This window comes from Dermochelys coriacea, chromosome 2, assembly GCF_009764565.3.
Source record: "Dermochelys coriacea isolate rDerCor1 chromosome 2, rDerCor1.pri.v4, whole genome shotgun sequence".
Lineage (NCBI taxonomy): Eukaryota > Metazoa > Chordata > Testudines > Dermochelyidae > Dermochelys > Dermochelys coriacea.
Window position 1 is genome coordinate 22,728,041 of NC_050069.1, and position 8,124 is coordinate 22,736,164.

At 45.3% G+C, this 8,124-nt stretch overlaps 1 long non-coding RNA gene across 1 annotated transcript; it reads right to left on the reverse strand.

Annotated features, from left to right (window-relative positions):
• Positions 1-6,923: 6,923 nt before the first annotated feature.
• LOC122458426 lies at positions 6,924-7,263 on the reverse strand. Its single transcript, XR_006278474.1, has 2 exons — positions 7,207-7,263; positions 6,924-7,093 (listed from the first exon to the last, which is right to left on the reverse strand). It is a non-coding gene; the product is annotated as an uncharacterized LOC122458426 (long non-coding RNA).
• Between the last annotated feature and the right edge of the window lie 861 nt (positions 7,264-8,124).

An 8,124-nucleotide genomic window follows, 5' to 3' on the forward strand; every position in this document is an offset into this window, starting at 1 on the left:
GTGCTTGATGCTGTACAAACACAGAACAAAGACAATCCTTGCCTTTGACAGGATATACCAGCCTTGCACTGATTGGGTGAGGCCCAAGAGACCACATCCCGTCACCTCTGCTGGGCATGCTACCAGTGGAGGGAGCTATTATAAGGAAGTGACAGCTCAGTCTGGGCTGACCAAGGAGGAGACCAATTGGGTGCAGCAGCCTCCTGCTGGGAAGCCTCCAGGACTCAGCATTGCCAGGGCCAATCCCTGCATATGCAAAATAAATAAATAAGTACTAAGCCCCACAGCTGAGCAGCTAGAAATCCATTGACTGCAGGAGCTGAGGGCGATTACTTGCTGTTGCCCAGTGGAAGAGACTCCAGAGATGGATCAGAGGGAAACACAGAAGGCACCCTAAGTCCAACCCAGGACAACGTCGGAGGGTCTGGAACAAGGGTAGGAAGTGACCCAGGGAGCTTGTGTAAACCATGCCTACTTGGTGTGGCACTCTGTTCCCCCTCTAGTGACAGCTACAAGAGCTAGAAATTGATGAGCCTGCTGCAACCTTGGCTAAAAGATGTGTCTTTTGGCTCGTGCATTAAGCTCCAGAGATTTGATCCCAGGTTTGATCCCAGCCAACAACCACTGGGGTCTGTCGGCGTTACATGTGCTTAAGGGTACCAGGCCCTGAACCCTGTCCAAGGGCCACTGTTTTGAAGGGCCATGGATTGGAACCCAGTGGAGTAGGGTGGGTTCCCCCATCTCACCAGTGGGCGAACTACCCTGGAACAACAGCTGCTAGGCAAAGTGGCCATTGGACTCTTGCCAGTGGGCGACACTACCCTGAGCTATTGCCACTAGGCAAAGCAGCCTTTTAGCCCTTGTGATTGGGTGATCTTATCCCGAACTGAAACTGCCAGTGAAATCTTGCTGTTAGGTGTTATGCCCTGGAGGTGTTATGCCACCATTAAGCAGTACTGCTGGCCTGGGGCACACAGGCAACCCCCCTCCTCCCAGTGCCCCCAAAAAGCTTACAATCTAAGTAATCCTGGTGTAGTCCAGTCTAGTGTTTCAGCTTGCTAGGGCTTATCTCTATAGTGAGCCATGAAAAATAGGTCCAAACATTACAAACTTTGGAGATGTTTTCATCCTGAGCTGCACTGACAACCTCTAACCATTTTTCTACTGCAGTAGGACACTGATTTTCCTGGAACAAAGCATCTATCACTAGTTCATTGTCAAATGCCTCATTTAGTCCTCTTCTCATCAAAACCGTCTATCTAGGGGAGTGGTGTGTACCACATGGGCCAGAATTTCAGAAAAGTGTACATGTGACTGCAAATGCAAAAATGTACAAACTTTGCAAACCTAATTTGTGGACACAACTGTAGCAATTATATATGCAGCTGCAGTGAGCCCATATACAAAATCAGAATGCAAATGCATGCACATATTTGCATTCATAATTGCATGCACAATTTTCTGAACATCTGCCCTAGAGATAAAATAGGTGTCAAAGAAGTGTAAACAGACTTTTGCATGGCTCTGTGAGTTTATAATGGCCTGCTTCAAAATCCTATCTCTTCCTGAGCTTATTTTTTCAAATGCTGACTCGGGACCCTGAATGGTACTGTTTTATCATAGCTAGATGCTGACTCTAAGACGTCTCTGTCCCAGTGCAGCATTGGTGTCCCTATAACATATAATAAATACTCAGAAATTAGTCTTGTCAGGAAAAAAGGTCCAGAACATTTTATTGACTGTAGAAGCGTTCAGCTCAATCTAAGTCTGCACAGGCTTCTGGAAAAATCTCATTCACAGTGGGCATGCTCCAAGCCTTATGATGGGCATTCACATAGTACTCCCATACTATATATCTAGGAATGTATAACATGCCCATATACATGATATCAGCTCATCTGCATAATCACTCCCATGTTACTAACTTGATACCTATGCTACACTTCTGTTTCAAGGGCATTGGCTAAGGATGGCCCATTTTCTCCCATCCTCTGCTATCTGAATTGCAGAAGTATACAGATAATTACATACAAAAATATATTTTAAAAAATGTTATTTAGGTTGCAGAGTCAAGCACTTGAAAATTAAGAAGTGCCAGATTTACAGATGTCTGTACAATTTTCATTCAGCCCCCTTGGGCGTCAAACTTGTGCAATAAATGAGGCAAATGTCCTGTGGAAAAGAAACTATGTGATTAAGTTGTTAAATATTATAATGTGCATGCACAAGGTGCCAAATTAATGTTGCATGGGCAACTGTATTTCTGGTGTGTCCTAACTTTTAAGTGCTTGACTTGGCAACCCAAATAATATTCTTTTAACATAGTTTTAATGTAATTTACTAGATTTTTTTAAAGGAAAAAGATTTTTTTAAATTCTAATATGGACAACTGTAGCAACCTCCCCATTATGCATCATCATTCAAGGTTTGACCAGATGCTTTTTGCAAAAAAAACCCATTTCCACCAAAAAGCAGTTTCCAAGGAAAGTTTGTGTCCACCTACTGATGAGACAGCTGTAGCATCTTTGGAACACATTGTGGTGTGACATCACTGGTGCCAAACTGTGAATGTATGGAGTAAGGATGCATGGATTCATGGTCCAAATGTTGTATCGCTGCCAAAACCTTCACCTCCTGACTTGTGACCCTTGAACTCCTTCAGAATGAAAACAATAAAGACACTACTCTAACATTAACAATAACTGCACCACCAGTCACACTACAAATAGTCACCCAGATGTATCCTTTGCTAGTAACCTACAGAAAAACTGAGAGCCTTAAATGGATCCTAAACTGAAAACTCAGGGGTGTGTAAAGGCTAAAAGTGTGAGTGTGGAGGCACACGTGTTCACTGACATTTCATCAACCCAGAATGGGTGAGCAGCCAGGCTGGGGACACAGCTAGTTGGAAGACAATGGAGCACCTTGGTGCAGACCCAGCAATCAGATAGGGTTTCACAGCCAAAAGTTTCATCTGTGTGACCAGTTCAGAGGAAAGTTATTTCCCAATGGAGTGGAGAGACCAAGAAAACAAATCAGCCACCGTGAGGAACTGACCTATCCATTTTTTCTAGGAAACACGTGTCAGACCAAATGATCATAGTCGTCTCTTGTGGCCTCAGAATCTGTGAATATGCCGATCACACACTGATGTCTTTTACATAAAAAATAGTTAATTTCTTTAGAATATACGGCCAAGCGGAATTGCTGGAAATTATACCTAGCTCAGCGTGTGAGCGTGATCTCTGTTTCAAGAAGCGAGATTAGGGCTGGGGAGGTATATCAATGACAATTTTAGCAAGTGGTACCTGCAAACATTTTCCTCCTGAGCATGTGCTAAATATTGTGTCCCAGGAGTGTATGTACTGTAGAGAGAAAGGTGGTGGGATGAGGAATCTGTTCAGTGGTTTTCCCATTGAAACAAAAATTCCTTTCTTCAAAACCATATCCAAGGTGGAAGCTAGAAACAGCTGGCCAAACAGATTGATCCCAAGCTGCACTTTGCAAGAAATCTTTATACTTTGTTCCTGAAAAAAATATACTGCTTATACTCAGAATATAGTCAAGCGTTCAACCTAGTTGATCTGAAATGGGGTGCACAGGTGTTGGAGGGAGAGAAGACCTTTCAGGATTAGTTAGAGAGGTAATTTGAAAATACCTGACACTTGGCATAGACTGATGCATTCTATTATAATATATGGAATGAGTAATAAAACTCCTCCCAATGAGAGGAAGGAAAGGAGAGAGAGATGGATAAATAGATGGATCCAGGAGGAGGCTCTTATGTACTGCTTGTTGCTAATAATGCAGAGGTGGGCAAACTACAGCCTACAGGACCATCCTGCCTGGCCCCTGAGCTCCTGGCCCGGGAGGCTGCCCCCAGCCCCTCCCCTGCTGTTCCCCCTCCCCCAGAGGCTCAGCTTACTGCTCCGCTGGCGCAATGCTCTGGGCGGGGGGGGGGGGAGGGCTGTGAGCTCTTGGGGCAGCGCAGCTGCAGAGCCCGGCCTGACTTGGTGCTCTGTGCTGTGCGGCGCGGCTGCCTGTCCTGGTGCAGCCATGCCGCCAGCCACCGGTGCTCCAGGCAGCGCAGTAAGGGGGCAGGGAGCAGGGGGAGTTGGATAGAGGGCAGGGGAGTTGGGGGGGTGGTCAGGGGCTGGGGGTGTTGATAGGGGTCAGGGCAGTCAGAGGGCGGGGAACAGGGGGGTTGAATTGGGGCAGGGGTCCCTGGGGAGCAGTCAGGAAGGAGAGGAGGATTGAATGGGGCGGCGGGGGGCAGTCAGGGGCGGGGGTTCCGGGGGTGGTCAGAGAACAGGGAATGGGGGGGGGTGAATGGGGCAGGGTCCTGGGAGGGGCAGTCAGGAAGGAGAGGGGGAGTTGGATGGGGCGGTGGTGGGCAGTTAGGGGTGATGGGCAGTTAGGGAAAAGGGGGGGTTGGATGGGGCAGAGGTCCCAGGGGAGCAGTCAGGAAGATGGGGGGTTGGATGGGGCAGCAGGGGGCAGTTAGGGGCGGGGAGTCCGGGAGTGGTCAGAGGACAGGGAAGAAGGGGTGGTTGAATGGGACAGGGGTCCCGGGGGGCCATCAGGGAACAGGGGGTGTTGGATGGGGCAGGAGTCTGGGGGGGCCATCAGGGGATGAGAAGCAAAGGGGGTCAGATAGGGGGTGGGGGCCGGGCCATGCCTGGCTGTCTGGGGAGGCAGCCTCCCCTAACTGGCCCTCCATACAATTTCAGAAACCTGATGCGGCCCCTCAGGCCAAAAAGTTTGCCCGCCCCTGTAATAATGTATGCAGTGTAATTGTAGCTCTGTCGGTCCCAGAATATTAGAGAGACAAGGTGGGTGAGGTAATATCTGTTATTGGAGCAACTTCTGTTGGTGAGAGAGACAAGCTTTTCAGCCACAAGAGCTCTTTTTCAGGTCTAGGAAAGATACTAATTATTACTAAATTATTACTAATATGTCAATCCAAGACCAGCTCGCTGTGTGCATGCGTCTCACAATGCAGTTTTCCCCCCCAAGAAAGAAAGGGCATCACACATTTCCAAGGCAAAAATCTGAGCTCCTAAGAATTTAGTGTCAGTAATGAGGCTTGCAAATAATTCAGATGGTGTAAACTTAAGCCATCTTGAACAACGGCAATGCTGGTCAGGTCTTTCATTGTATATAGAAAAAATACAGTAGAAAATGAGTACATCTTCTTTTACTCCCCCCAGAGGAACTTAGCTCTTGTCTACACTACAGGGGAAATTTGATCTAAGCTATGCAATTTGAGTTACGTTAATAGCATAACTCAAATCGACGTAGCTTAGATCTACTTACCGCAGGGTCCACACTACGCGGTGTCGACGGGAGACACTCTCTTGTCGACTCTCCCTACTCTTCTCAATCTGATGGAGTACAGGAGTTGACGGGAAAGCGATCTGTGGTCGATTTAGCGGGTCTAGTGAAGACCCGCTAAATCGACCGCCGATGCATCGATCGCCGTTCATCGATCCCCTGGTAAGTGTAGACAAGTATGCAAATTGTTATAGGAACAAAAAAAATTTTCACAAAAAGTACAGTCTGAATCAACTAGGGAAAAGACGCAGACATCTAAGAGGTCAGTGGAAGTGACAGTTGCTTAAACAAGCGAAAATGAATTTCCTGGAGCCTCCAAGTGCACCTAATTATGAAGGCAATGTTATTGAAAAGTGGAAAGGCTGCCTGATCAGGCTGAAATGTATTTATCTGAGCTAGTGGATTCAGTCCAATAACCAGAAAAGACAGGAATCTCAGCAGTGCTGCATCTTACAGGGATAATGCACTACAGATGTATGGTTCCTTCCACGTGGACCCAGTGAAAACTAATTGAATGCTAAAATTTGAACAGTATCAGCAAAAATATAGTGCCAGAAGAAATCAGAAGATGAACAAACCAGAAAGCCACTATAAAACTCAGTTAAGACACAAAGCAACCCTTTGCAGTTTTTTTTGTACAGTTCTCAGACCGATTAATGATAGACCTGAAGGAGACATAACCAGTAAAACAGAAAGAACAATGATAAAGATGTGTGATGAATTTCTGGCTCCACTGAAGTTCACATTTGACTTCAATGGGACCAGGATTTCACCCCTTGATTTTAAATCTTCCACAAGCAACTGAGATGCAGAACTGAGGAAGCAAGCAATGTACATTTGCAAGCATCTGATCAAACTGAAAAGGTAAGAACACTGAAATTTTTCATTGTCTTTCATTTTCATCTACATTTTTCATATAGAAAAAAATTATTTACCCACCTTCTTCATATATAAAATCAAAATATCTCTCAGATATTCATTAACTCAGAGGGTGTTAAAGTAGCTCTATATAACTTACTAATATGGGGAAAGAATGGCACAAAGCAGATTGCAAGTATTAGAGCATGTCTGGGGGAAAGAGATTCAAATTAGGTTTAGGGAAATCACCTGTGTCAGCCATATACTATGTGAACATCATCAGTCCTGAGCCAAAATATCTAATGCTTTTTTTTTAAAATGGAACACAGCAAGAAAAAGGTACATTTCAAAGACTGGCAGAGATGATGATGTATCGGAGTAAAGTCATTCCAAAACTGTATCAGTTACTGCTGAGTAGATTATAATAGCCTAATTTGGTACCAGCCGTTTTAATGATTCAGGAGTTAATTGTTTGGGCAAGACCACTGGATTTAGATATGCCAGGTGCAGACATCTAGAGCAATTAAAAGTTTCTGTAATTCAGTTTATGCTTATGACTAAGGCCCTACCAAATTCACAGCCATGAAAAACGCATCACAGACCTTGAAATCTGGTCTTTTGTGTGCTTTAACCCTATAATACACAGATTTCACGGGAGAGACCAGCATTTCTCAAATTGGGGGTTCTGACACAAAAGGAAGTTGCAAGGGGGTTGCCAGGTTATTTTAGGGGGGGCCACGGTATTGCCACCCTTACTTCTACGCTGCCTTCAGATCTGGGTGGCCACAGAGCAGTGACTGGAGGCTGTTGGCCGGGTGCCCTGCTCTGAAAGTGGCACCCTGCCAGCAGCGGCACAGAAGTAAGGGTAGCAATACCATACCATGCCACCCTTACTTCTGCACTACTGCCTTCAGAGCTGGGTGGCCAGAGAGTGGTGGCTGCTGATTGAGGGCCCAGATCTGCAGGCAACAGCGCAGAAGAAAGGGTAGCAATATCATACCCTGCCATCCATACTTGAGCACTGCTGCTGGCGGTGGCTCTGCCTTCAGAGCTGGGCTCCTCGCCTGCAGCTACCGCTCTCCAGCTGTTCAGCTCTGAAGACAGCACCACAGTCAGGAGCAGTACAGAAGTAAGATTAGCAATACCGCAACCCCCTTCCCAACAATAACCTTGCAACCCCCTCCCCCCACAACTCCTTTTTGGGTCAGGACACCTACAATTACAACACCTTGAAATTTCAGATTTAAATAGCTGAAATCATGAAATGTGTGATTTTTAAAATCTTATGACCATGAAATTGACCAAAACGGACCATTAATTGGATAAGGCCCTAGTCATGACCTTTAATCTTTTTACAGGTTTTCTCAGATCCCAAGGAAGGTAGATGTGGCAAAAGCAGAATCAGGGGGAGGAGATCAGATTTATAAACAGTATATAAGAAAAAATGTTATTGACTTGTTCCGTGTGACCACTCAGAAGTTTGTCTCCTCTTACACAAAGTTTCATAACATGTTTTGTCCCATCAGTTATTCACTCCCATCTGCTGCCACCAACACAGGGCATGTGGGTGTGTTTACCACCTCTTAAGAAGATTTTTTTTAAAGGAAACTAAAAAAAGACCACAATCTGTTCAGATAAGAACAACTTAAAATTCCAGGTGTCCTTATATGATCCTCACCAATATCCTTGCAAAATCTCCAATTTCCCAACAATCTCTCCTATTCTGGTGAAAGAACACCAGAACAAAAAATGGCGCCATGTTTGTTCTTTTAAATAATCTGTTTGCTCTGGGGAGAGATGACCAATATGGAAAAAAGCCAAAGACAGAAAAGAGGTTGCAAAATGAGACTGACACTTCAGGGACTTGTTAATTACTAAACATAAACTAGGGGATGTATTTTCCTTCTATAGCTGATCTATTCAGCTTGTAAC